The following is an 8,081-nucleotide window of genomic DNA, read 5'->3' on the forward strand; positions in this document are numbered from 1 at the left end:
TGTGTGACAGCTTGTGGCACCCCAAACCTCCCCCCCCCACCCCCCGCACGGTCCCTGCTCTGTGTGTGATGGGGTAGAGCCATAACTTCCCCATCGGCCCTGCCCTGAGTGTGACAGGGTGCGGCGCCCCAACCCCCTGATCCACCCTGCTCTGTGTGTGACAGGGGATAGTGCCCCAACTCCTCTATCGGCCCTACTCTGTGCATGACAGGGGGGAGCTCCCCAACCCCCTGATGGGGCCTGCTCTGTGCGTGATGGGGGGAGCTCCTCAACCCCCTGATCAGCCCTGCTCTGTGTGTGACAGAGGGTGGCACTGCAACCTCCCCATCAACCCTGCCTTGAGTGTGACAGGGGGCGGTGCCCCAACCCCCCAATCGGCCCTACCCTGAGCGTGACTGAGGGTGGCATCGCAACCTCCCAATCTGCCCTGCTCTGTGCATGACAGGGGGTGGTGCTCCAATTCCCCAATCGGCCCTGCTCTGAGCCCGACCAGGGGCTGCACCTAGGGATTGGGCCTGCCCTCTGCCACCCAGGAGCAGGCCTAAGCCAGCAGGTCGTTACCTCCCGAGGGGTCTCAGACTGCGAGAGGGCACAGGCCGGGCTGAGGGACCCCCTCTCCCCCCCCCCCCGCCAGTGCACAAATTTTTGTGCACCGGGCCTCTAGTATATATATATATATATATATATATATATATATATATATATATATATATATATGTATGTAGATTATATCACTTAAATAATTGTATGAGATTCTGAGAAAATAGTGATCAAGTTGATGGCATAGGTTTGAGAGTTTTTTGAATTCTCACATAAAAACATGCATTGTCATTAGATAAAAAAGTAAAAACCAAATAGTCTTTACAAACAAGAAAACAGGTAGTCTCATGAGTCCCAAAATACCAGTAGGTCAGGACAAACCATCAGCTGTCACAAGACCTGTATCTGATCAGTGTCTACAGGGAAAAGCAGAATGAAGTAAAGGGGCCTCAGGTGGACCTGATGAGAATAGAAGAAACCCATATAAACTAAAAGGTAGTCACTAGAAACCATGGCAGTTTGATTTGTGAACAACAGTTAAAGCTAAAAGAGGTTTAGCATATTGTAATAATTAGAGGTAAGTTTTAAGATCCTAATACCCTAAAACCAGACAGAGATATTATCAGTAAACAAAGTCAGATGAATATCCCTCATTAACATAAATTTAAAGCTCTTTATTAAATAATGTAAATCATATCCACCAATATATAAAAATAATACATACATTAGTACCAAGTGGAATTTATTCCCAAAATGCAAGATTGATTTAGTTTTTTTAAAAATACTGATAAATAAATTGTAGATCTAAACATAAAAGGTAAAATATTATAAAACTTTTAGAAGTAAACAGGAGAAAATCTTCACAGAACTGGGGTAGATCAAACTACAAAGATTTCTGAGATAAAACTCTAAAAGCTCCTATCATAAAAGCAAACAAATTTTAAAAAATCGTCAAAATTGAAAACTTATGTTCTTCATTTTTAAAGATTTGTTGTAAATTTTTAGTTTAATAAATTATTTAATAAAATATGTAAAATGTGTCTTATGAAGTGACGAGTTAGTGCTGGGGGAGCTGGTTATGGGGCCTCAGATGTATGTGTGAGCATAAGTTCAAGCACCATTGCTTGAGGAAACTGCCCCACTTTCAAAATTCTATTGAACAGAAGCTGGGGGCCCAGATGGAAGCCAGCAGGCGGCTGGTGAAGGAGCTGGAGGAAATCCACAGGTGTGGAATTAAAAACTTCTGAGACATCCAGGTTGGTGATGCTAATTTACTGACTTGGCAAGGGCTTATTGTCCCTGAGAACCCTCTATATATAAGGGGGCCTTCAAAATCAAAATCAACTTTCCAGCCAAGTACCGGTTCAAACTGCTGGAGATCACATTTAAAATGAAGATTGCTGTATGACTAGGTTTCTCTCTCTATTTCTTCTCATTACAGCAATCCCTATAGCATTTTTTTAATGATGGCTTGGTGGTGATGTACTCCTGTAGCCTTTTTATTTTTGTATGGGAAGCTCTTTATTTGACCGTCTATTTTGAATGATAGCCTTGCTGGATATAGTAATCTTAGTCTGAGATCCTTGCTTGCCATTACCTTGTGTACTTCATGCCATTCCCTTCTGGCCTGTAGAGTTTCTGATAAGAAATCAGGTGTCAGCCTTATGGGAACGCCTTTGTAGGTAACAGTTTTCTTTTCTCTTGCTGCCTTTAAGATTCTCTCTTTGTCTGTAATATTTGGCATTTTAATTATGATGTGTCTGGGCGTGGGCCTGTTTGGGTTCTTCTTGTTTGGGATTCTCCGTGCCTCCTGAAGTTGTGTGAATTTTTCCTTTACCAAGTTAGGGAAGTTTTCTGCCATTATATCTTCAAACACCTTCTCTATGCCTTCTTCCCTTTCTGCCTATTCTGGCACACATGCTATTTGAATATTGTTACATTTCACATTGTCCCACAGCTCCCTTAAGCTGTCCTGTTTTTTAATTGCTTTTTCTTTTGTTCCCAGGAGCATGTCTGTGCAGCATCCACTTACTCTGCTGACATTTTTAATATCCTGGACTTCTCAGTTTTGAAGGCCAATAAACTATTTTGCTTAAACTAAAACAAACAAACAAATAAATAAATACATACATAAATAAATAAATAAAACAAAGATCTGTCACCAGAACATCAATGAAAAGGGGCAAATTTGTGTACCTATAATTAGTGTGGAAAACTGAAAGCCAGCAACCAAAACCAACCAAGTGATCCAGGCCCTCCTAGTGCTGGTGGCTGACCCGAGCCCAACCACTGCTTTAGGGTGGACTTAGCTCAAGAATACTCCAAGGATACTAAGAAATTCTATAAGAACGCTAAAGCATTTACAAGGAAATATGGGGAAAAGCCACTCATGGTCAAAAGCCTCGATTCCAGTGAGTGTGAGCAGAGACCAGGCAAACACCTGCAAAGCAGGATTCTGGCAACTGGACACATGCCACTGTTTGTGGCAGTTACTAACTTTCTACAGTTTTTTTAATTAAAACTGGTCTAGTTACAGTAAAGAAAGGATTAAAACTTGAAGATATTCTAAAAAGAAAAGAAAAACTGCCTCTATCTGGCAGCATAGGATCACACTTCATCCCAAAGTAAAATGTAAAAGTAGCTATATGTTTTGAAATTTACAAATATTCTTTTGTAAACACTTATTTTCTAATTCTGACTTTCCTATTTCTTTTTTTGTTTCCAGTTTCTTCTCAATTATCAGCTGTTGTTTTATAATTTTCACTCACTTATCCTTGCTTGTTTTTCCATGCTAGATGCTAGAGAGATGCAGAAAGAGCCCATGGTAACTGCTGCTCTTCTTTTCCTCAGTACTTCTTACAGGTATAAAACTGTGTTACAATGTATTTTGTTATAACATACTGTCTCGGTTCCTTTTGGAGTGTTTTTTTTTTTTTTATTGCTTAAAGTATTACAAAGAGTATTACATATGTCTAGGGTGGAGTGGTTTTAATAAATGAGTTTTATCATTGCCATTATTATTATTATTATGGTTATGTAGGTTTTGTAATAGTATCTTTATTTTTTATTTAACTTTTATAAGATTAAGGTATTAGTACAGCACAATGATTTAACTTACATATTTATGAAATGACTAGAGGCCCGGTGCACAAAAATTTGTGCACTCGGGGGGGAGGGGGGGTCCCTCAGCCCGGCCTGTGCCCTCTTGCAGTCTGAGACCCCTCAGGAGGTAACGACCTGCTGGCTTAGGCCTGCTCCTGGGTGGCAGAAGGCAGGCCTAATCCCTAGGTGCAGCCCCTGGTCGGGCTCAGATCAGGGCCGATTGGGGAATTGGGACACCACCCCCTGTCATGAACAGGGCAGATTGGGAAGTTGCGATGCCACCCTCAGTCACGCTCAGGGTAGGGCCGATTGGGGGGTTGGGGCATCGCCCCCTGTCACACTCAAGGCAGGGTTGATGGGGAGGTTGCAGCGCCACCCCCTGTTACGCCAATCAGGGGATTGGGGCGCTGCCCCCTGTCACGCACAGAGCAGGGCCTATCAGGGGATTGGAGAGCTCCCCCCTGTCACGCACAGAGCAGGGCAGATCAGGGGGTTGGGGCGCCGCCACTGTCACACTCAGGGCAGGGCTGATGGGGGGTTGGGGCGCCTTCCCCTGTCAGGAACAGAGCAGGGCAGATAGGGAGGTTGTGGCCCCGCCCCCTGTCACACACAGAGCCACAGGGCAATCAGGGGGTTTGGGCGCTGCACCCTGTCATGCTGATCCCGGTGCCGGGAGACCTTGCGACTCCGCTGATCCCAGTGCTGGGAGGCATATTACCCTTTTACTATATAGAATAGAGGCCTGGTGCATGGGTCGGGGGCTGACTGGTTTGCCCTGAAGGGTGTCCTGGATCAGGGTGTGGGTCCCCACTGGGGTGCCTGGTCAGCCTGGATGAGGGGATGATGGCTGTTTGCAGCTGGTCACACACCCCCCACCCTTCAGGGTGGGGGTCCCCACTGGGGTGTCTGGCCAGTCTGGGTGAGGGGCTGAGGGCTGTTTTCAGGCTGGGACTGAAGCTCCCAACTGCTCCTTTTTTTCTTTTTTTTTTTAATTCTGAGCCAGCTTTAGCTCTGAGGCTCCAGCTCTTAGGCCTCCGCTCCTGAAAGCAGGTATCTGGTTTGTTTAGGTTCTACAATCGAAACTCTGTATCAACTCCAGGTCTGAGATCCCGGCTAGCTGAAAGCTGGTTTCTGGGGTTTTGTTTAGCTTCTATTTTTGTAACTATGTTTCAAACTGCCACCTCAGAGGCCTGCAGCGGCAGGCGGGGAACGTTGGAGTCCTCTGTCACTGAAGCAAGCAAGCCTCATGTTAGTTTCAAGCTGCCTGGCTGCCGGCCGCCATCTTGGCTGACAGTTAATTTGCATATTGCCCTGATTAGCCAATGGGAAGGGTAGCGGTCGTACGCCAATTACCATGTTTCTCTTTTATTAGATAGGATGACCACAATTGACTTTAGTTAACAACCAACATCTATATATAGATATAAAAGCCCAGTGACTGGATCAGTGGAACAATCAGAACAACCAGAACGAATGGTGACTATGATGTGCACAGCAACAGCCACCAGCCTGATCTGAGCCCAGATTGGCACCCTCCCCCCCCGGCTGGCCCAGCTCCTGATCAGCCCCTAACACCCCTATTGGAGGTATGGCCAGCAGGCCAACCCCCCGTGGCCCCTCTCCCTGGCCGGCCCAGCCCAATGGGCCTCCATCAGGGTGGGCTGGCCGGACCCCACCTGTGCACAAATTCGTGCACTGGTCCTTTAATCTCATATAAATACCAAACAAAAGAAGAAATAAAAAATGTTGTTTTTTCCCTTGTGCTGAGAACTCAGAATTTACTCCACAACTTTCAAATATACCATATACCATTGTGTCAACTATAGTCATGTTCTACATTATATCACTACTAGAGGCCCAGTTCACGAATTCATGCACCAGTGGGGTCCCTTGGCCTGGCCTGTGGGATTGGGCTGAAACAGGCTCTCTGACATCCCCTGAGGGGTCCCGGATTGCGAGAGGGCACAGGCCAGGCCTAGGGACCCCACTGGTGCATGATCGAGGCCGGGGAGGGACGTGGGAGGTTGGCCAGCTGGGGCGGACCACAGGAGGGCTCCAGGGAGTGCCCAGCCCATCTTGCTCAGTCCTGATTGGTCGGACACCAGCAGCAAGCTCACCTACCATTCAGAGTGTCTGTCCCCTGGTGGTCAGTGCATGTCATAGTGACTGCTTGACTGGTCGACTGTCTGCCCCCTGGTGGTCAGTGCACGCCATAGTGAGCAGTTGAGTAGCCTTAGCAAATCATTAGCATATTATGCTTTGATTGGTTGAACAGATGATCAGATGACCAGACACTTAGAATATTAAGCTTTTATTATATAGGATTACTTATCTTATAACTGGAAATTTGTACCTTTTAACCACCTCCAGTCAATTTCCCCTTCACCACCACTACCACCACAGGGAACCGCAAATTTGATCTCTTTTTCTATGAGTTTGGCGTGGGTTTTTTTTTTTTTTAAGATTCTACATATAAATGATATCATACAGTATTTTTCTTTCTCTATCTGACTTTATTTTACTTAACTTGATAGTTAATGTCCTCAAGTTGCATTTGGATTATTGCAAATGGCAGAATTTTATTTTTATGGATATATATATTCTCACATTCTTTACTCATTCATTTGTTGTTCAACACGTAGGTTGTTTCCAAACCTTGGCTATTGTAAATAATGCTGCTGTGAACAGGAAGGTGCATATACCTCTTTGACACAGTGTTTTGTTTCTTTCAGATATATTCTCAGAAATAGAAATAGTAGATCATATGGTAGTTCTGTCCTATATAATAAAAGGCTAATATGCAAACTGTCCCCTTGACCTACCATTAAGAAAACTAAAAGGCAAGGCATAGATTGGGAGAAAACATTATATCTGTCTGTCAAATTACATACATATATATATTATACATATGTATTCTATTATCACCATATTGTATTATATTTTATATAAAATTATATATATAAATACTATATAAAGATATAAGTAGTCAGTAAACACATGAAAAATGCTCACCATCAATAGTCATCAGAAAAATGTAAACTGAAATTCAAATGAGTTTTCACACCCTTTCATATGGCTAAGATTAAAATAACTAGAAATACCAAGTGTTGTCAAGGATATGAAGCAACACAAACTCACAAATTTCTGGTGATATTATAAAATAGTACAAAACTTTAAAACTATTTAGCAGTTTCACAACATTTGTTTTAGAACACATGTACACAAATAAATTTATGTCAAGAGATGGCTTAGAGTTGCGGTCGCCAACTGGTCGTCCATGGACCACTGGTGGTCCATGAGGTCCGAAAGGTTGGCAACCACTGGCCTAGAGGAAGGAGCACACCAGCACCTCTACTTACCCCTACTTCCCCCACAGGCATCTCCTAAACTCTAAAGGATCCTCCCTCCAGGTTTGCAACCAGGCACAATGAGCAGGGGCAGCTGGTCCTGGACAAAGCCCCTGATCCTTCCCCAAGCCCCTTTTCTCTGACTTCTTAATGAGCTAAAGTAGCCCAGCTTAGGCTCATTTCCCTACTTGTTCCCCCTCCAGTTGCTTCTTCTATCTTAGCCCCTTCCTTGTTTCACTGTCCCAGCTTTAATAAACATCCTCTAAAAATCACTTGGACAAGTATTGTGAAATCTTTCCTGCACCAAACATATCATCTGGCCCTAGGCATACCCACTCAGGGCTAGATCCCCTTTACTGGTAACACTCATGCTTGTGAACTTGGACTAGAATTAAACCAATGGCTCTCGCTTGCCAACTACAGTTTTTGGGACTTCTCATTCTCAATAATTGCATGAGCCAATAACTGATAATGAATCTTTTCCTGCCAAGTCCCACGGTTCTCCTTATTCCAAAAATACCTAACATATGGTAAAAAAACCAACAAAGCCTGAAATTTTACCTTATTCCAAAAATAAAGAGAAAATTATATATAAAAACTCATCTTAGTTGCACACAATGCTAAAAAACTGTGAAACATTACTTATATCTCCTCTCAGGAAAAGAGAAAATCTCTGAAGAATGTGATACAAAACCAAATTATTCCACAAGTTTAAAGCCAACAAATAGGCATTTCAAACTTACAAAAATTAGAGAATAAATTATATTAATTTCAAAAGAACACCATTGAAAGTATTTAAAAAAATAAACTGAAAACTAAACCAAAGTAAAAAAAAAAACAACACCTTATATCAAACATTAAAAAATAAAAAATAAGAAAACAATAATTTGACAGAACTAAGACTAAATTATCAGATTAAGAAATTTAAATGGAATAAACTCACCTTGTAAAAGAGAAAACTCTTAGATTGAATCACAAAGAAAAATGCAAGCATAAGCTATAGATTAAGCAGGCTTATCTAAAGCCAATCCAGAAAGATTGAAAATTAATATTTGGGCATAGACATTTCTGCAAATGCCAACAAAATGAAAA

General features: G+C 42.9%; 1 pseudogene across 1 annotated transcript; it reads left to right on the top strand.

Moving 5' to 3' along the window:
* The first annotated feature begins 1,718 nt into the window (after positions 1 to 1,718).
* Positions 1,719 to 3,055, top strand: LOC308515455 (ubiquitin-conjugating enzyme E2 L3-like; annotated as a pseudogene). Its single transcript has 2 exons — positions 1,719 to 1,942; positions 2,706 to 3,055. The product of its transcript is annotated as a ubiquitin-conjugating enzyme E2 L3-like (transcript).
* The last annotated feature ends 5,026 nt before the right edge of the window (positions 3,056 to 8,081 follow it).

The sequence above is a fragment of the Myotis nattereri genome (assembly GCF_964212035.1).
Source record: "Myotis nattereri genome assembly, chromosome: 3".
NCBI lineage: Eukaryota > Metazoa > Chordata > Mammalia > Chiroptera > Vespertilionidae > Myotis > Myotis nattereri.